At 36.9% G+C, this 22,500-nt stretch overlaps 1 protein-coding gene across 1 annotated transcript in view; it reads left to right on the top strand.

Moving 5' to 3' along the window:
• The window catches only part of LOC124948095 (bifunctional heparan sulfate N-deacetylase/N-sulfotransferase), a 297,073-nt gene that overhangs the window by 130,214 nt on the left and 144,359 nt on the right, over window positions 1-22,500 (top strand). The window lies entirely within an intron of this gene.

Raw genomic sequence — 22,500 nt, forward strand, 5'->3', positions numbered from 1 at the left:
GTCGGTTTGGTTCGTAACAGACGTCTACGTCAGGTCCGAACATTTTGTAGCTAGAGGCGTACCAAAAAGGGATCACAAAGGACATCGTTGGGAGAAAGCTAGAAAAGAGGACGAGCCGCTCTCTTTTCGCAGGCACGTTTCGCGAATGCCTCCGACTCTTCGAATCAGCCGTGCTCGTGCAAAGAGAATGGAAAGGTAGGATTCTAAAAGGATAGAGAACGTTGAACGTGGAATTAAGATAATGACTAACGAAAATTAGAGTTCATTCTTCAAAGTACTTTTTTTTCTTCTTTTCTTTTCTTTTTTCTTTTTTTTTTTTCTACTCGCCTCTGCTAAAGATAACGTGTAAAAATAAAAAAAAGAGAGAGAGAGGGAGGGAAAGAAAAAAGAAAGAAATTAAATGTTAACAGGCAAAATTTATATAACAGGAGAGAAAAAAAGAAAATGTTAATACATTGGGAACGAACTATATTGAATAAAATCGATATCGTCACGTTCGCAAAAAAATTCGTTTGGCATCCGTCCCGAGTATTTCAGAAAAATTGAAAAGCAGAATGCGCTCATCGCTTCCGTTTTGTTTTCTACATTGCCGTCACGTGGATCATCGGGAGAAACAAGTTTCGACTCCTACCTTCCTCCATCTAGGAGAAATGGTACGTTCTCCGAACACGTACGAGAAGTTAGCGTCACTTTCATCGATTTCGAGAGAGAGAGAGAGAGAGAGAGAGAGAAAGAGAGGGACCCATACATTCGTCGCTTACAAAATCCCTTCTAGCTACCCTTTCGTCCTTCGTCCTACGGCAATACGATCACTTTGAAATCCGTTGAAACTCCCGTTGAAAAAGTCTCGAAAAATCTTGAAAGTTTTATACCAAAGATCTTCGTAAAGTAACTCGTAAATATTCTTTGATTCTTTCTTTGTGGTATCGATTTTTTGGCGAAGTCGATAAGAAACTTCTTAGTTTCAATTTCGAAATCAAATTTGTTCCTCCATTTTCTCTGTTCATTTGGAAGCTAATCAAATGAAATTCTTGAAACTGAAAAGGTTGCTTCCTTCGAAGAACTCCAACTAGTATCGAATATTTTCTCTTTATTTCTTATTGCGTGCCGAACGAAATTCCAAGAAGAAGAAGAAGAAGAAGAAGAAGAAAATTTGAAAGCGCGAAATTCCAACGTCAATGGCTTTCAACGATTCGAAATATCGCGGAAACAATAAGGAAGACGGTATATATCCTATTATGCGAATTCAGAAATAGAGTGTAATTTCTTTCTGTAAGTACACTGACTTCGTTCGTTGACTAAACAAGTCGGATGACTTCTAATATAAACGATAGGTAGGTAGGTAGGTACGTACGTGAACTGGGACGCTCACGTGATCTTTCTCGAAAAGATTTCAACAAATAGAAAGAATATAATCGATCTCGTATCCAATAAGAAAAACAAATGATTATTTAAATGACCATTTTTACGTAGTAACAAAAAGGGAGAAATTTTATTCGTAAGAAATATCGATTTTTTTATCGGCGGTCGAAATAAAATTAAAAGAGAGAAAGAGAGAGAGAGAGAGAGAGAGAGAAAGCAAAAAACATAAAAATAAAATAAGCATAATAACAAGTTACACTCGATAATAATACGATGAAAATTAAACGAGAAAAAGATTAAAAGTTATGATCTTAACATTAATGACGATTAAAATCTCGCACGATCTTTGTTCTCCTACGAATGTAAATACGATTGACTCATTCATACGTAAAACGTAAATTAAGATGACGGCACGATAGCTACAAAAACACAGCGATCACGTGACAATCTACGATACACATTCGTTTGAATATTTTTCAATGAGAAAGTAAACATACGCTAAGTGACTGTGCAAAGTGAGATAGAAATATAGAGAAAAAGAAAGAACGAGAGAGAAAGATAAATATTAAATAAAGAGAGATGATAAATCTCAAAATGATAAGAATATAACCTGCTAGAAAATTCTTTGGTATACTCTATAGGAAGCTTTGGTACCTCGAACCGATGAACGCATCTCGTACGTTTCGATACGTACGTAGTTACAAGAGAATGTTTGTGTGTCGTAACGATGGACAAACAAGTAAAAGAAAGAAAGAAAAAGACAGAGAGAAAGAGAGAGAGAGAGAGAGAGAGAGAGAGAGAGAGAAACGAAGGAAGAGAGTGAAGAAAGTAAATCGATTTTCGATTCGAATCGGACGACGTTGACAACGTTCGTGTTCGTAAAGAGAAAGAAAAAGTAGGGACTTGTCTTTGAACGATTTCCACGCCAAGGGAATACGAATGCACGCTTCGAAGGTCAGCAACCCTTCGCTTGCAACAACGTTCCTGTTATTTTCTAATATGTAAAAATCTCAATGTAACTTGTTCAACGGAACGATATTTTGCCGAGTATTCGCAATTTTTCCAACTTTCCCTTGGCAATCTCCTTTGTATATTTCTACTGAAAGAAAAATGTCCGGTATGTAAAATGAATAAAAGAAACGGTCGAATAACGTCGAAATTGGACGTTCTCTATTTCTTTATCTCTTTTTTTTCTATTTCTTTTTTGATTTTTTGATTTTTTGATTCTTTGATTTTTCTTTTTTTTTTTTTTTTTTTTTTTTTTTTTTTTTTTTTTTTCGATTTGCAGTAAACAGTAAAATGTAAAATACTAGAAATAACGTTACAATCGTGTTTTCGATTCCATCCAACGGAATGACGCTCGACCTGTATTACATACTGACCTTTTAGAATTTTTACGACAAAGGGTTCCTGTGCATTTCTAGATTTTATATTTAACGACGAGACGATCAAACTCAACGAAAAAAGAAAAGAAGAAGGAAGAAGAAACAAAAAAGAAACAAAAAAAAAGAGAAGAGTAAACACTTTAAGAAGATTAAACATTTTTCTATTATATTGTCGTATCGCAGATAAGTTATTAAATAAGGTAGCAAGCAAATAAATATCTTTACTTTCGTTCTTTTTCAATATGAAAAATAAAAAACGAAAAGGACAAAATTAACGAGGTATTTTTCGATCGCGTAGACGAATGGACATTTTCGTTTTCAATCGGATTTTGATTTCCACGTATTATCACGCGGATAAAAGGTACTTCGCTTGGCTTATTCGACGGCGGTGCGGTGCGATGCGAGAAAAGGAAGTGGCGTGAGGAGAAAAGGAAAAAAAAAAAAAAAAAAAAAAAAAAAAAAAAAAGATAGAAAGAAAAAACGAAAATAAAAATGAGGAGAAAAAGAAGAAGAAGAAGAAGAAGATAAGTTTGGTTCTCGAAAAAAAAAAAAAGAAAAAGAAAAAAGAAAAAGAGAGAAAAAAGGAGTGAAAAGAGGGGCACAGGGCGAATGGGGGGAAGGTAGGGCGAATGATGGAGGGCGCAGGGGGATAGGACAGAGGGTACAACGAAGAAAAGAGTTTCATGATGTGGCTATCGAAGGTTCCACTCTTCGTCTCTTCGTGAACTGAGTTACTTTCAATGATGCCAGGCGAAGCTCTTCCAATTTAAAAATACGAGAAGGGGTTCTCCGACTTCTCCGAGCCAATATCGAATATCTCGAGTTAGGGAAGCGACACACAGGATAAATCGAACGTAAAGCGGATCGTCCAACCGGTATCGTATAAACTCTATCAAGAGGACACCGAACGAAGCTTTCAATTTACCGTTACCAGAGATTCGGGTTTGCATCTATACGTAGCCTCAACTATTATAGCTTGCCGATGATCATCAGTGAAAGGAGAAAAGAAAAAAAAAAAAAAAAAAAAAAAAAAGAAAAAAGGAGAAAGAAAAACGAAAATGCCAATAGAAGGAAAATTTGTTCGAAGTAACAACGTATAGGAATTAATATAAAATTCAATCTTATATCAATTTATTATAATATATGTATATCTTATAATATATGATATTAAAAACAAAATATACATACATATATATACATATATATATATATATGGAATATATTAGTTGTGTAAATTAATTAAGTATGACAATGATAAATATCAATTAATGTTTATCGAAATATTAATGATTAATTCTAACAATGAGAAATACATTGACGCAGATACGCCAATGGGGGGGGGGGAGGAGGGAGGAAGGGAAGGATGCAAAAAGATAAATTACCTGATTCATTGTCGATAATTGTAAAGAAAGATTTTTCTGTTGTATTTGTTTTTATTTATTTTCTTTTTCTTTAGAAAAATCATCATCCTTCGCTTGTATCGTATCAAAGAGAAATGTTTTTTCTTTTCTATTTTCTTCCTTTTTTTTTTTTTTTTTTTTTTTTTTTTTTTCGTTAGAAAACAATTCGATCGAATTCGTTCGTCTATAGAGCATACTACACCTACGATGGATTTCTCTGCTTTCCGGATTAAAAATTTACATCGGATTACTATCACGAGTCCGAGATGAAACATCAAAGATAAAAAGACAAAGGGGGTATTTTCGAACAGAGGCCGCCGTGTGAAGCGAGTTCTATCGATTTTTCTCTCTCTCTCTCTCTCTCTCCCCTTTTTCTCTCTATTTTCATGGTTGACGAACAATCTCCCGTTGACAAAGCCTGCCGAAATCGTGTGAGTCTTTTTTTGCGATATTCCAAAAAATGACCGTGCGAACGAATAGGAAGGAATGGATATAGATGGAAAAGATAGAAGGGCGAGTTAGCAGGTGTCAAATATCTTTGTTTGCTTCGTTGGGATAGGTTCGTTAGGGGTGCTTCGTATACTCCATTCACACGCTATAACAGCGTTACCAAACTTGCTCTATCCTCGTGGAATAGTAAGTGCTGTTTGAAGTCTATTTACATAGGGTATACACCCTACCCTAAAAGATTTCATTCGAGAAAACAATGGAAATGTTGTCGTACTAAAGAAGAAGAAAATGGACGTCGTTTCCTCGAACTTCTTTTTAATAGCATTAAAAGTCAACTCTCTCTCCCCCTCTCTCTCTCTCCCTCTCTCTCTCTTTCTTTCTCAACGTTTTCTCTCAGACGAAGTTCGTTAAGATCGATTTAAATAATCATCCTCGAAATACAACCGGAGACAATACGAATACAAGGAGCGTGTTTCCAAACTTACACAAATTACAAAACACTAATCCAATAAATAAAATGTAGACGAGCGAATGTTAAAAAAAAAAAAAGAAAAAAAAGAAAAAAGAGAAAAGTAATTTACCGCGAAGAGATGATTTCTTTTTCTTTTTTTTTTTTCTTTTTTTTTTTCAAAGATAATTGTTCATTCCATTCGACAATGTCCTTCGATTTAATTTCGTTCGTATGCAATGGCGTCGATTTTTTTTTTGACTCGGATAAGCCGCAGTAATTTCTCTGTGAGAAATTGTATCGTTTGTCCATTATTTTTGCACATTCGCTTAGGCTTCCTGCGAAATGATGGAGGAAAGTTTAAGGGAGAGGTGGGAAGTAATATAGGATACCAATTGTATTTCACGTTTAAAGTTAAAGACCATCGCGAATGCGCTTATACTTGTATGGATGCCTTTTAATTATTCTAATTGACTCTAAGGTAGAGAGAAACAATGGCGTATGATATTTTGTAAAAACTGGTTATCTATATCGTTATATGTAAAATTTTCAATTTTCGAAACACATAAGTAAATAAGTAAATAAGTAAGTAGTACGTGTTTGTTAAATGGAAAGAGAATCTCTAGACCATAGACCAGAATATATCCCGATCCAAGCTATGAACTACGTTTGCACGCGTCCCATCCAACAACTTCAACGGGAAGGCTTTTCAGAGTAGTTCCATAGACCAGAATTTCAATTGTTAAGCAAAATAGTTTGGATTCGAATGGGTACTATTATATCGAATGGAGTGGGCGGTTGTCTGGACCGATGGAGAGAAGGGTGGGGTGAGGGAGGAAAGAGGATACAGTTAAGTACGTGAGGATGCCGTATGCGGGTTAAAGTTCAGACCGATTCACAATGTGTACTAATTGTTGCTAAACTATCTCAGTCGTCTACCGATGCGAGAAATAAAAGATATTGTTAAAGAGAAAAAAAGAAAAAAAAGAAAAAAAAAAATACTCCCGATCAAAATGCACTGATATTACTTTGTTTTTGGTTTTCTATCTTTCTTTTTCTATTTTTTTTTTTTTTTTTTTTTTTTTTTTTTTTGGGAATCGATCGACTTTGCGAATTGGGTATTAATTGTAACAAAAAGGAAAAAAAGAGAAAAGAAAAAAGAAAGAGAGAGAGAGGGAAAAAAGGCGAACAAAGTATAAAGATTCTCATCTCGAACGATCATTATTAAGTAAGTAGATAAGTATTCGCGAAAAAATTGCGATTTGCGTATGTATTGAGCTCTGTATTCGAGCTTTAACCGGGTTCGATATCGATAAAGTACCACTCTTTCGAGGAGACAAGAACGCGCTTGCGACCAAAGTACCGCTAGGTACGATAGTAACATTCGGTTCCCGAGCACGTATTGGCACCCGTGCTTGCATCTAGATGTAAAGAAAGAGAGTAAGAGAGAGAGAGAGAGAGGGAGGAATTGATGCATCGCACATTCACCCTTTTGTCCTCCCCACCTTTTCCTTTCCTGCCACCTCCACCCTCTTTTTCTTCCTCCTTCGTTCGCCTGCACGGATTTGCTTGTATCTTCGAGCTACTGAACGATATAATAACGAAACTATCTACAGGCCATAGATATATTCTTGTTTCTTCGTGAAGAGAGAAATGTCCAAAGAGAAATAAAAATATTAAAAAGATCCACAAGTGAAAAGAGTCAAATAGAGTGTATAACGTTACAAGATGTCTATATGTATCTCGCTTTATCACAAACCGCAGAAACATACAGATACATCGTACACGCATATGTATGGACGCGCGTATTACTACGAATTAACTCGTTGCAGCTGCAACTATGACTATGCAATCCACCTAGTTTTGCAATTCTATCACCACTGTGGCGACCACATGTGTATCGGTTACAACAGAATTAAACAGGATATTCTACCTTATTATATAATTAAAACTTTAAGACAGACGATGTGAAAATTGACATTGTCTTTTCGTATCGTATCATTTTGTCGATTCATAAGTGTTGTTTCATTACAAAAAAAAAAAAAAAAAGAATAGAAAAAAAAAAATATATATATATATATATATATATATATATATATATATATATATATATATATATACGTATAAAGAAAAGATTTGTAGAAGAGAAAATGGGATCGTCATGAAGAATTTCTTAAATCGGTATTAACCGTACGGCTGGACGTCGTATAAACTATATTATAACGTTTAAACGATTTCCACTTGTTATATTCCTGGCACGCTTCAAAATCGGCAAAACGTTTGGGAGAAATTACGGCGACGCGGCACGTCGCGACGGACTCACACGTTCACGTTTATACGTCGCTTCGTATACGGGATTTAATTTAATGAACCGTCGTCGTCGATGTTTGCACGCGCGTTTTCTACGTGCGTTTTATGCCGATAATCCCCAAACTACAGTCCAATCGGCAAGGAGTAAAGAAAAGGCAACGAGGATTTCAAAAAAAAAAAAAAAAAAAAAAAAAAAAAAAAAAGATAAATAAATAAATAAAAAACAAAGAAAAAAAATCATACAAATCATTACGATATTTAATATCGTCAATTGTAAACCCAATCTATTATTGTAAATTCGACAATTTATTAATAGAATTTATTAATAAACTCTATTATTAGAAAAATGTCAAACCGTGAAATTAAATGCATAAAATAAGCATTGTTGGTCGGAGGATGACAGATGAATCGATCAGAGGAAATCATTTTAAATTCATTAAATTCTGTCGAGATCGGGAGTTAGTCTCATTCGTTAATTCAAATAATCAAGCTTCTGGCATATTCGGGATCTCGAAATGTGCCACGTTCTGCTAATATCCCTCCAGGAAAGTTCTGTCGACAATAATATCATCCTCTGTTTGGATGTTCTCGAAATGGCTAACCCATTTAATGCCGTTCATTCTACTATTCCAATGGAACTAAACGAAATCGGTTGTTCCATTGTCGAATCGTAAGTCTTTAAATGCATTTCGACCACGTGCCATAGAAACAAACGCTTCGACGCTCTCGAAAATTGCCAATAGACGTTTCGCATAATTCGCATTTATAAACCAAATTCATTTTATCTTCTCCTCCCTCCTCTCCCCCTTCCCTCCCCCCCCCTATGTATTTCGATGTGTCAATCGAATAAACGAAGAGGCTCCTTGCGTTCCTGGTACTCGACGGAGATAAAACGATACAAGCGCGTCTTTGTTCTTCGATATTTGCAATTGAACAAACAGCGTTCTACATAATCGTTGAGAGTCGTCGTCACGTAATGACGTCGATAAAGGGAAAAGAAAAAGAAGAAAAGGAAAGAAAGAAAGAAATCGGATACCGAATGCGATCCCTCTCTCCTCTTTTTTTTTTCTTTTTGTTTTTCTTTCATTGATCATCCTCCGATCAAAGATTTTCCAATCAATGAGCTTTTAAAAGAAAATAACTTTGGGTACGGTCTTATTTAAAAACATGCAATAAAGATTATTGAAATATTTGTTTGTGCGTCAGAAAATCATAGTAGAACAGAAGGTACCAACAACGAACGGAGTCAGACAGAAGTGTTGTACGTGCAGCCAGGCAGCGATTATCAGATTTATCGTCCGGTCGCGAGTAGAATCGCTCCAGCAAGTAACGTCACGCTGGATGAGGGTATTTAGACATCGTGCGGTGCAACGGGATGGCTAGATAAAATATTTCCCAGCACGTGGTCGCGTCGCGAGGCGATTTACAAAAAATGAATTTCCGATCGGACGAGCAATCGGTTGTGTGGGACCGATCGATCGAACGATCGATCCTACGTTACGATTCGAAATCGGTACTCTTCTCTCATACGGGATTTAAGCGACCATTGCCGAGGAAATATTTATTCGTTGCACGCTTGAATTTTTCAATCCCCTGGCATTGCTGATCGGTGATTGGTTTAAATCTTTTCTGCTTGAAACATACCGGATCGCATTTATAAATAGTCGATACACAACGACGATCGTTTACACGATTTCATTCCCGACGACAGCTTTGTTATTTCCACTAGGCTTCTTTCCTTCTTTTTTATTCTTTTTTCTTTTTTTTTTTATTTTTTATTTTTTTGTTTCCTTCTTTCTTTCCTTCATTCTCCTTTTGTTCTTCCTCGTTGTCCTTTTTCTTCTTCCTTTTTCTATTCTTTCATTTTTCTTCCTTGATACACCAACGATTATTATACTTTTTATTTTAATATAAGCGTGATACATTTTGTGTCTTATATACCGGGATACTAATTTGGAACGAAGCCAAACGGATGACACCGACGGCGCGTACACCGATTATGAGGATTAGCAGCATTCGAATTGTAAATGCAGGTAGAACAAATGGTAGTACACCACGTACGTGCGGCGCTAAACGTTATAAACTTTAGCGGAGATCACCGGCCTGTTAAACGATGTTTCGTTGGTTCCTCTCGCAACTGCGGAACGATTTGCCGGGCGCAAACGACTGTCCGCCAGAGCTAATTAATCGATTAGCATCGCAACGCGTTTCGGTTAATTTTCAAAATTGCTACGGACGCACGAGAACGTTGATATACCTTCGACTATACGGCCACTGTCGTTGTGTGCACGTCAAACATGAGAATGACTGAAGTGGAGAGATGAAAGGAGAGGAAGAAAAACAAATGTGTCGACATGTGTACGATATAGAGGTAGAAAGAGAGGACTGTTATTCGCCATTCAGGAGGAAAAGAGAGAGAGAGAGAGAGAGAGGAAAGAAAAAGTGTAAATAGAAATAACGTATACAAGGCAAAATTCGACAATGAAATCTATTTACATTTTGAGAAAATATTTCTAATAATATCAATGCACTCCGTTACTGTTATTCTTTTTTTTTCTCTCTTTTCTTTTCTTTTTCTTTTTTTTTCTTTTTTCCTTCTTCTTTCTTGTATTACGTCTACCGACGTAATACAAATGTTCGTAAAAAAAAGTTGAAAAAGAACAAATATAAGATCTAGCTCGAATTATCCAACCAGGCGAATCCGTCCGTTCTTGATGAAGAAAAGTTTCCGGAAGAGACGAAGTAGAATAGAAGAAAAAGAAAAAGAACAGAGGGAGAGAGAGAGAAAGAGAGAGAGAGAGAGAGTAAGAAAAAGATGAAGAGAAGGAAGAGGAGGAGAAGGTGGTGAAGAAGAAGGAAGATGAGGACGAGGAGAAGGAGGAGGAAGATGAGGACGAGGAGATGGATGAGACCTTCGAGAGATGTCGCCGAAGAAGATAGCGTTCTCGACGAGCTTTTACTTTGACGATCCGGTTTATAATACGTCCTTCGGAAGAGTTTCAAGCCGTAGTTACGTACGTACGTACGTATGTACATACATACATACATACATACATATATATATATATATACATATACATGCATAGTAAGTTGAAAGAGAAGAACAAACAATCGATTCGTTCGTTCCTCTCTCGTGTCAACACAATTTACCTCTTAGAGCCAATTCCGCATATCGCCGGAAGGTGAATCTCTCTCTCTCTCTCTCTCCCTCTCTTTCTTTCTCTCTTTCTCTCTTTTGGCACGCAACGCAGACGCGACGTGCGACGAGTTTGTCAAGAGGGATGCGAGAAACTACGAATATTGCGTGTACGCTTCTCTTCCAGAGGTAAACATCGAAAGATAGAGGATGGAGATGTAACCAAGATAAATAAACAGAGAGAGAGAGAGAGAGAGAGAGAGAGAAGAAGAGAAAGAGAGAAGAAGAAGATAGCAAATGTCCACACGTAGAGACGTTCTAACGGAATCTTGCAATGCAGTCGGTTAACTTACTTAAGTGTCTAAATGTAGAGCCGTTCGGTGGGTAGCCGGCACGTTAACTTTATCGAAACTCGTTTTAGCGAATTGCGACTAGACGAAGACTACGACAACTACGACGAAGACGACGACGACATTCTATGTTGCTTCTCCCTTAGGGCCTTCGAAACGACGGCCTGGGAATTGGACGAGAATTAGGCTGCGTTAATTTGAAGTTAGATTACGAATCTCTAGGTTCTTACGAACGGTATACGTCCTATTCTACGTTCTATTCTAGACGCTGAAACAACGTCTCAGACTCTCATCCCTATATCGTTAACTTCCAACCGATCTTCCTGGATATTCATGAGGACGATTAAAGAGTACAAGTTTGTACTACTCTTTTTTAATATATTTCGTAGAGCGGATAGAGAGAAGGGAGAAGAGATAGGGAGGAAAGGAGAGAGAGAGAGAGAGAGAGAGAGAGAGAGAGATAGCGAAGTCGATGGAAGGAAGCTGAAGGAAAATTGATTCCTCTTTTGGCCAGGTTACTTCTCGAAACGTATTATTCTATACAGTGTAGTGTAACCTGGCAACTACTCTCTTAGAGACGAACGACGACGAAGTTACCGCGAAAGGAAAGAAGCGGGTTGAAGAAGGGAAAAAGGCCAGGGGCGATACACGACAAGTCCATTCCGCTTTCAGAGACTCCTACGTCTAGAGAAATAAAATGACCTACAGAGGAATCACCACCGTGTGATTAGGATCAGACTGGTGTAAGTAGTTCACCGTTTCACGAATTGTATGTTCTGTTAGAACGTCTAAGTGAGAAATGGATTAAGAAATTGCATCGATAAATAAGTAATGTAATATATCGTTAAATGTTTTAAAACTGTACGGACATTTAGAGTTAATGTTATATGTCTTATGAAACATCTAGATATTTTCTATCTGAGGTTTCTACAAAATATCATTTATACGTACATATGTACATGTACGTACGTATCATACCTTATGAATCGAGACTTAACTCACGCGTTAATCTCATTGAATTTTCAAAGTCCCGGTTTCGTATCAGATACCACGTTAAAATTTTTAAGTAGTTCGACTTTCGTTCAAAAGTCAAGAGTTAAAATTGACGGGCCATTAAGAGCTAGCGCGTGGCTAGATAATCCTACCCCATTTCTCTCATCCCCATCCCTTGCCCATTTTAGCCCGCCGTAGTGTTAGTTATGCACGAGTTTAATTACATTGATGAATTACGCAAACTCTCTCTCTCTCTCTCTCTCTCTCTCTCTCTCTCTCTCTCTCTCTCTCTCTCTCTCTCTCTCTCTCTCTCTCTCTCTCTCTCTATCCATCTCTCTATCCATCTCTCTATCCATCTCTCTCGTAGCCAAGTTCAACGAAGACAACGGATTCATCTTCATCGTGAATACGGCGTGTCTAAAATCGATACTCCTGAGACTTTCTTGATTCATGTCATTAACCGGTGGCAGCTCTGCATCGAAAAGCTTCGGTCGATTACGAAGGAGAAAATCGATTGATTATGTTACCGCACGCATTGAAAGTTTTTGTTAGAAGGAAGAATTGAAATTTTGTGACAGTCATATTAAATCCTATCGTAAGTAAACGTAAATCGTCAAGATTAGTTCATTCTAGACAGTATTGGATTTGATGCAATGTGAATTGTGTATACATGTTGGTGTAATAGATACATGAACACATAGATACATATGTACGTACACAAAGTACATAGGATAGATAGGATATATGGGTTTGGTGAGGAAAATTGACCTGGCACAAGTTCCACGCTCGATTTAGTGAAAAGCGTGAAAGGTAAACGCGACACCGGGGCAGTTCTCTAGTCGATATTTCCCGAGGACTGTCGGCCGGCCTAATTGAAATCGTCAGGCCTTTTATCACGCGGAACAAAAGACGGTGAAGTCAGAGAGCATGGAACTCATTACGCGTCGCGAAACCGGAGAATGAGAGAAAGAGAAAGAAAGAGAGAGAGAGAGAGAGAGAGATTGGGAGGGAGAGAGAATCGAACGAACTCGATAGGAAATTTGCGATCGACCACTGCAAGTACGCAGAAAAGCTTTCTTGTTCTTTCAATGGATCGACTAAAACAAAGGGAAACCGTATGGAGATGCCGATAGAGACGATGAAAGAGGAAAATGGAGGACCGGTGAAAGCTGGAAACACGTACAAGTTTAGCGCATCCTCATAGACGATATCCGATATCAGCTTTGATCTCGAAAGCAGAGGTATGACTGTCTCTCAGAGGTGCCTGTATCGAATTTCGCCAAAGAAGAGAAAATGTGATATATATATATATATATATGTGTGTGTGTGTGTGTGTGTGTGAAGGTATGTTCCTACAGGAATTCATAGCAACGCCACCTGAAAATTTCCAACGACTGTCTAGTTTCTATCGTCTACGTAATACACGGTCGTCTTTTGAGTTTCTATACGAGAGAACGAAAAACTTCGTAGTAGGTTGCCTTACGTAGAAAAAAGAAAAAAAAGAAAGAAAGAAAAAGAAAAAGAAGAAGAAAAAAAAAAAAGAGAAAAAACTTAGGTCGCGCATAGCACGAAAGCTTATTCCAAGATTTCGGATAAAATTCACGGAGTAGATACCTACTCTCGATATCGGGAACGAAACGAAATACGGTTCGATATTGTGGATTGTACAGTATATCGGTGGTACTTGGATATTGGATGGAGGAGTCTACTCTAGAGATCCAAGAAATATCTAATGATTTTAATGGAAGAACCAATAAGAAAAGAGAACTTGTAATAATAATCCGTTAATTTGATAAGGGAGACCGACAAAAAGTAAGTGATAACTAGTTACTAAAGTAATTTCGACTTCAAAAGATCCTAGATCAAGATTATTCATCGTAGAGAAAGGCTAGTCATTTATCGTGGCCAATCTTCTTTCTGAAACTCCCATAGATATGCTTTCTCCCGACAATTCGTCGTGGTATATGTACGACCTAATTTTCTACGTTTCAAGAAAATGAAGCTTGGTGGCCCGATTATTCGAATTAGATACGACATTAAATTTACGTACTATGGTGATACATATGTATGCATGTACTTATGTATATTGAATTGAAACTTGATAAAATATAACATAGCTAAATCTTGAGAATAAATTTTTCCACTGTTCATTTTGTTTACTGAAAGCAAACATCGAATGATAATAACAATAATAACAATAATAATAAGATAAAACAAACAACGAAGAAACGCATAAGAAAGAAAAGAGAAAGAGAGAGAGAGAGAGAGAGAGAGAGACTAAAGTTCAACCTTCCAACTCCTCTCGAGACTCGATGCTACTGTTCTCTCGTAAGGCATCCCCCTACCCTCGACATTATTTATGCTTCGCTCGGAAGTCGCGAAGGCGAGCGGCAGCGGCGTTGGTGTTGGCGGCGGCGGCAGCGGCGGCGGCGGCGGCGGCGGCGGACGGTAACGGCAATGGCAACGGCAAAGGCACGAGCACAGAAATACTACTTTCGGAACTTGGAGAACTTCTGACGGAAACCACCACGGGCGCGGCAGAGCGGAAATTTATGGATTTTGTTTGGTACCTTCGTCTAGACCTGACCCCCGAGCTTTGATTTATGATAGATTCGAGAAGGTATCGGGCAACGATGATAAGAGGATGATTCGATGGCCTTTGTCGATTTTCTGTCATCCGTCGTAAAAGGAAAGGAAAAAAGAAAAAGTGGATGTTCGATAAGCTCGATAAAAATAATTTTATCTCTCTTTTCTCTCTCTCTCTCTCTCTCTCTCTCTCTCTCTTTCTCTCTTTTTGTTTTTCTAATAGAATTAAAAAATGCACTCGCGTTATTTACTTTAACATTTCTTTAAATACAGAAACGTATCAATTAGAATGTATTAAAGAATTTTTGTTTGTATGTTAGAAGATAAGAAAGAAAGAGATGGGAAGGGCCGTGTATCGTGTCGTTGGAAAATCAGAGAATCAGAAGAAAGCAGCTTATGTCAGCGTCAAAGCTAACGCTAAGGACGAAGGTCAAATGTGACACACGGTGATGCGTTAGTAAGCCGTTTTATAATAGAAATCGTTACCTTGCTACGCCTTTACGCGGTATCGAAAGAAATACCATCGTCTTTTCGCTCACCTCGACTCCATGTCGGATTTCCGGAAATGGTTGAAAGAAGAAGATGAAGAAGCAGGAGAAGAAGAAGAAGAAGAAGAGAGAGAGAGAGAGAGAGAGATAGAGAAAGGAAGTTTTCCACAAGACGGCCATAAGTTCTTCCTCCTTTTCCCATTCCGCGAATACACAGTGTACTTTTTTTGCTCTTTAGAGTTCACGTTGATACTATTCGAAGGAACAATCCCGCAATCTCGAAGGATACAAATGCGAAAGCCATTTTTCTTTTCTTCTTGTCTTGTTCGTAGAGAACGAAGAAGATGTGAAAAGAAGCAAAGTACGATCACAAATTTAAAGAACAACAATTTTTGATGTCCAACCCAGTTATATTCTGTCTGTATAATTTCTTTGCGAATTTCGATCAATCGAACAAGTTCTTCTTATTTCTTTTCTTTTCTTTTCTATTTGTAAAAAAAAAAAGAAAAAAAGAAGAAGAAAAAAGAAAAAAAAAGGAAAAAAAAAGGAAAAAAAAATGACGACTATGAAAGTTCAAAGAAAATACGGGTACCGCACCGTTACGTTGGTTGTTAAATACGATTTATCGCGTTGATCACGCGACCACAAGAAAACCGTCGACTTATTGCTCGACATAACACCAGTGCTCGTTTCCCTTGAGGCTTTTAAATTATCGTGAAAAAGTAGGTCGAACTGAGTCTAATTCCACTCCTTTTCGTCTTTCGAAAGAATAGGAAACTTGTGGACACGAAAAGGTTGGAAAGGCTTTTCATTATTATTATTTTTCAATGACTATACGAAAAGGTTGAATGTTTTTGCTTGAATAATTCATATAAAGAGAAGAAAAAGAAACAAAAAAAAAAACAATAAAAAAAAACATGTCGAAAAATTCACCTTTAATCTATATCGATAATTCTGTAAATTATTCTATAGGGAGTTTAACTCTCTTTCTTAACTCTCATTAAAACTCGAACATATACCATTCTAGTTCGAATATATATATATATATATATATATATATATATATATATATATATCGAGTCATTTATTCCTCCGATGTAATCCGACATTGATTCAGAAGATAAATAATAACTTGCTCCGACTTGAATGTAGTCCACTCATCGAATAGCATTAGATCGGGAGCATCACCTCTTATATTATACATATATCAGTCTGTCCTACATCTTGCTTATGGCATTATTGGTAACGCGGGAGAGCCACGGCAGTTAGTTTACCTCGTTGGTGATCTCAGTTAACCGCGTCAGAGAGACTTAATTACATCTCTCTCCCTAACTAACATAATCTGTCTCCGCCTCCCGATAACCGAGCAGCGTCTGTCAGTTTCCCTGAAACTGTTACGAGAAGGAGACCGGTTCGAGCTAATTAGTTAATGTTCCATTGCGAGCGAAGACCTTCTCTCTCTCTCTCTCTCTCTCTCTCTCTCTCTTTCTGTTTCTCTGTTTCTCTCTCTCTCTCTCTTTATTTCTCTCTTTCTCTATCATTCTCTTACTCAGACTGTCAACGCTTTCATCCAGAGTAGCCGCTAATGTTCAGTCTACCGAGATCAAGAGAAAGAGGGTGAAATAGAGGGTCCACGTTGATAAATCGGATCGAAGCTAATGTAACAACGTATGTAACATACATACGTTTTGTATGTATACGTATATACGTGAGATCTACAAATATCTTTGCAATTTGGTTTAATCGAGCGTCGTTTAACGACGCGACACGTATATATGTATATAAGCGGAACGTATCGTTCGAATCGCAAAGGTACGATCTACTTTACGATCGTGTCCAACCAACAAAATGAAAAAGTTAAAATTGTAGATATACATACATATATACATCGATATGTCCGTTCGTTCGTTCGTTCGGCCACGAAATCCGTTGCTCTTGAATCAAGAAAAAACGAAAGAATCGATTGGGTCGTTCGATTTAATCTAATTGCGGTTGGTTTTTTCTTTCTTTCTATTTTTTTTTTCTTCTTTCCTTCTATCCTTTTCCTGTTTTCTCTCTCTCTCTCTCTCTCTCTCTCTCTCTCTCTTTTGCATCGATTCGTTCTCATCCGACGTTCCATCCTTTTCTTTTCCATCTGTTCCATCTCTTCTCTTCTTCTTTTCTTTTTTTTTTCTTTTTTTTTTTTTCTATGAAATTTCTCTCATTAAAACGGATACATCTTCGTCGAGTAGCACTATTATCGCTTAGACCGGAATCATCTCGCTCGTTGGATCGAGGACGATCGATTGATCTCTGTCTTCAAATGATTCCTAGGTTATATTTTTTTTTATTCCGTTCTTCCGTTTCTTTCCTTCTTTCCGTCTTTCTTTTTCTTTCTTTCTTCTCTTCTGTTCTTTTTTTCTTTTCTTCTTTTCTTGTTCCGTTTTCCTTCTTCTTTTTTTTTTTTCTTTCTTTCTTTCATTCTTTTTATTTTTAATTACTTTCACAAGATAAAAAAAGACGCACGAAATTAATTAGCATTTATTACAGGATGCACGAGAAGCTCTAATAGAAAGGGACCGTCGATATCGATCGTTTACGACGATTACCGAAGCGTTCGTCCAACATGAGCTTCTCCGCGAGCCTTGCGTCCTATCAAAGGACGCATTTAATTAGCACCTAACGCGACGTTTCTCCCATCCCTCTCACACACTCTCTCTATCTCTGTCTCTCTCTCTCTCTATATATATATATGTATATATATATATATATCTATATATACACACACACACCTTTGCTCGAGCACACATTTTGGGCATACACGACAAAATGGGGGACGGTATCGGGTGTCAAATTAAATTTACGCCAGGCGTACCTCGACCGTTTCTCAAAGTTTCCATGCTCCATGAAATTTCACTGTATTTTCCTCGATAAATTTTCAACTTTTCTTCTCCTTTTCTCTTCTCCTTCTTTTCTATTCTCTTTTCCCCTAACCCCGCCCCCCCGCCCGCCCATCCCTTCTCTTCTTTCTCTTTTTTTTTCTTTTTTTGCTTTTCTTTCTCTTTTTTTTTTCTTCTCTTTTTTTTTTTTACAACTTCCATTACCGATCTGATATCGAAATATAAATCATGAACTTTCGAGATAAACTGCTAGTAATGTCTGTTCTAAATTTTTCTAACGAGAAAAAAGGAAGAAAAAAATAGAAAAGCAAACAAACAGAAAGAAAGAAAGAAAAGAAAAAAAAGAGAGAGAGAGAGAGAGAGAAAAACAAGAAAATGGTTATACCGAGGAAAAAGAAAGGGAACGAGAAAATTGTTCGTTCGCAAGTGGAGGAAACGTTTGTATCGTTTATTTTTTTTTTCTTCCTTCCTTTCTTTTCTTTTCTTTCTTTTTCTTCTTTTTTTTTCTTTTTTTTTTTTTTTTTTTTTTTTTTTTTTTTGTATTTTTTTTTTATACGGTAAAAAGCCAGAATGGAAGATGGAAGAGGGTGGCGATCGTAAAAGTTTCTCGCGAGAAGAGAGAAATGTGTCCGGTGAAGGGTGGAGTGAAAGAGGGGTGGTCTTAAGAGAGACAAAGAACAGACTGTCTCGTGGTGGTAGCAACGCATATTGTCCTTCGTAGTTCGTCCCCAATGAGAATGCTGAAGGAGGTAGTAGACACCAGAGTCTGTGGATGTGCCGCCAAGCTTCGAGAGTGGGAAGACAAATAAAAGGAAAACGAGGAGGGGGTTAGTCGTTTCGTACGACAAAGCCGTTACGAGATTGCACGAACAAACGTTTTAGAAAGCTGTTCACTGTTACATCGAATCAATGAATACACCTTTCTAATGATGATGATGATGATAACGATGATAACTCTTTCTTTTTTACATCTTCAAAATGAAAAGAAGTAAACAAAAAAAAAGCTATCATCGATAAGTTCATTATCAACGAATCTTTATTATATCGATAGAGAGAGAGAGAGAGAGAGAGAGAGAGAGAGAGATTCGTTTGGCGAAAATGATATTATTCATTTTTACCCCTAATTTCATCTCTCCTTTTCTATCGCTACCATCTCATCCCCACCACTCCATTATTACTCGAATGGGATAACATCGCTATCGGATGACCGAAAGGAGAGATATTATTAAAACTTTGCGCTGAACATCCATGATCATGACTCCTCTCGTTTCTCTTTCTTACATTACGCATTATCTTTTGCGGTATTGTATAAAAAAAAGCGGCAGACAGATATGAAAAGAGAGAGTGAGAGAGAGAGAGAGAGAGAGAGAGAGAGAGAGGGAGAGAAAGAGAGATCAAAAAAAGAAAAAATTAAAAAATACAAAGCAAAAGGATAAAAAAAAGAATTTAATTTCCTGTTACTCTACGAAGGAGAAACGTGATTGTATCATCGAGGGTCGAGTGGAAGAAAATTTCATTTCCCCTCGTAAAACTCGGCCGGAGGAAAAAAAATATGCTTGTGTACACTCCGGAAGAAACAGGTATACTTGAAAGTTCTTGGAACGAAACTTGAGAGAGTCGGCGGCCGTCGCCGGGGCATTCAGTGTACTTTTAAAACTACGATACTGTGCACTTTACAAAAATTCTTATGAAATAAAATTAAAAATAAAGTACTCTTCGGTCGTCATTATTCCGGGTCAAGAAGAGAAGCCCGTATTTATTTTCTTTTTTTTTTTTTTTTTTTTACCGTTCTCCATGTCGGCCGGATTAAAAGATAAAAAGTTGTCAAAACGTGCGAGATCTAAAGAAATTACAAAGTTACATTTACAATCGATATTGAACAATATAAAATTTGTAAACAGTCAATGTTGTGCAAACAATAAAGTCAATTTGAAATTAACTATGTAAGCTAAAACAGCGAGTAAAGATTTATATACTTTTATATATATATATATATATATATATATATATATATATCTTTATATATACATATATATATATAGAAAATTTTAATCAGTTTTATAAGGTAATATCAATTAAAAGTCTAATCGGTTGAAAACTCGTTAAGTTCGACAAAACTAGCATTATGGAATTCCGTTCTTCTCCCTCTCTGGTTCAGCAAAAAGCAAAAGGGGTAGATCCTTCTATGAGGGAGATCAAAATACGAGGAAGGGAGAAAGAGAGAGAGAGAGAGAGAGAGAGAGAGAGAGAGAGAGAGAGAGAGAGAGAGAGAGAGATTTGCCACAAGCTTCCCGAAGGAAAAGATTCTTTCTTTCAATTCGGATCGTCCAACTCGAAAGCTTACGGAAACAAATGCGGAAATTACAATCGGAATTCAAGCGACGAGCAAGGGCCGTTATATGAAAAGCTAGCAATATGCTAATTGGACGATGAAAACTAGCGGGACCGAAAACGATCCAAAGACGATGAATAAAAATTCCTTTCCATCGAGTTTGATGAGCTTTGGGAAGCACGCCTCGGACTCGTACTTACTTTGTTCGTTCCAAACGACTTTATAATTTGTAGATCTGTCTGAATGTAAATTCATAGAATCATGTCGGAGCAATAAAAAAAAAAAAAAAAAAAAAAAAAAAAGAAAAAAAAAATGCGAAACGCACATTCTCTTTCCTTAGATTTCGATGATGATGAAAAAAAAAAAAGAATAAATAAAAATAAAAAAGAAAAAAGTCAACGTTGGCGCGTTCCTATCACTTCTTTCTTTTTCTTTTTTTTTTCTTTTTTTTTTTTCTTTTTTTTCTCTTTTTTTTTTCCTTTTTTTTTTCCTTTTTTTTTTATTCCATACAACGTTCTCTCTTGCTATATGCTTTTTCCACATTTTTTTTGTTCGTTCGTATAAAGCAATAGAAAACGTCAAAATTTAATATCGCTGGTATATCTGTTTTCTTTCTTTCTTTTCTTTTGCTTTCGTTTTCTTTCTTTCCGGTTCTTTCCTTTTTCCAAACATAACTGAAAATATCCCTTTTGATATTTTACGAATGTAATGTTTAATATCGTAATGGTAAATGAGATAAACTCGAAATACCGATCGTAAATTGGCTGTAGAATTTGATCAAGAGAAAATTTCTTTCTCTCTCTCTCTCTCTCTCTCTCTCTCTCTCTCTCTCTCTCTCTCTATTTCTATCTTTCTTTATTTCTTCCTTTCCGATAAAGAAAAGTAGCAAGAAAAACGATAACATTTCTTTATTAGATACGAATATAACAAGACCAATCGAAATGGAATACTTTTCTAAGGTAAAACTAGAAAGGAAATAGTTTTTTTTATTTTGAAAGAAAAGGATTGTACTAGTGTTCGCTATGAGCATTCAAGATGCCACCAGGTTGATCGTGAAAGGACGAAAAGGAAAATGCGTTTCGTGGCTGCATTCGCGATGCTACTGCTTTTGCATTCTCGAAGAGCTTGCACTTAGCGTCTTAGGTTGTTATCTTCTTCGTTGGACGAAGAAAGGATGTTAGGTAAAGGTGATGCTCTCTGTGGATGCTCAGAGTAAAAAAGAGAGAGAAAAGTAAAAAAGAAAAGAGAGAAAGAAAAAGAAGAAGAAGAAGAAGAAGAAGAAGAAGAGAGAGAGGTCGAGATTTTAGCGAACATCTGCCAAGCAGGCTGATTTCCAACCAACGATAAGACCTCGAAATGCAGTCGAGCCGTCGAGGTATAACCGCGCCGGAATTCATTAGTTAACTCGCGGAGCGATGGTGGCGGCAGCAACCATTTTCAGAGACTCCTTTTCGTATCGCGGGCCCACTCACCACTGCTTCCCTCTCTCTCTCTCTCTCTCTTTCTCTCTTTCTCACCCCGCTCCACCCACCCCCTCTTCTCCATTCCTGTTACACCCGGAATAGCATGGCGTTCAAGAATTCAACGAACGCCAACAGAAATTCAACGGTTTCAATTGAGAAAAGGGAAAATGTTTTCTAAAAAGGAAAATAAAGTTCTTCCTGCTAGCACGGCGCGCGAGTAGTTTAAATGTGGAAATGTTTCCGACTGAAAGATATCTACCCCTTGGATGAAGCTTTTTCTAAACGAAAACGATGATTGTGTTCAATTGTTGGTTCGGGCATCGCAACGGCTTGTTAGAAATTTATTCGGCGAATCGAACGTGTTCTATCCGTTATACGACGTTTAATGGATTCACAAGGATTAGAGGGACTGTGGTCGATTAATGCATCATATTGCGATGCGAAACAACGTATCTTATCGTTTTGCATTATGGTTATATACGCTCTATAGTAAATATAATAATAATAATAATAATAATAATTATTATTATTATTATTATTATTATTATAATAACATTGATAATGATAATAATAATAATAATAAAGGAACATACATATTCATATTTCACGCTACGACGAAACGAAGCCTATCGTAATCTAAATAGCTTCCGATTGATCTCTGCGAAATAATCAAATGGATTTATGAGGATATAACACGGTCGATAGTTAGGAGAATCAGCGAATTATTATTCCCTGGAAATAGGGGTTCATAATATTACGTCATCCTACGTACGATTCGCATGATTATCATTGTATCATCTTATTATATGTACATTATAACGTCCAATTGTATTCTCATAAATGTGAATTTGACAAAAGAATTGCGATAAAAGCTTTTTAATACCGACAAAGAACGATATGAAAAATACCTCGTGTAGA

The sequence above is a fragment of the Vespa velutina genome, chromosome 3 (assembly GCF_912470025.1).
Source record: "Vespa velutina chromosome 3, iVesVel2.1, whole genome shotgun sequence".
In the NCBI taxonomy this organism is placed as follows: Eukaryota; Metazoa; Arthropoda; class Insecta; order Hymenoptera; family Vespidae; genus Vespa; species Vespa velutina.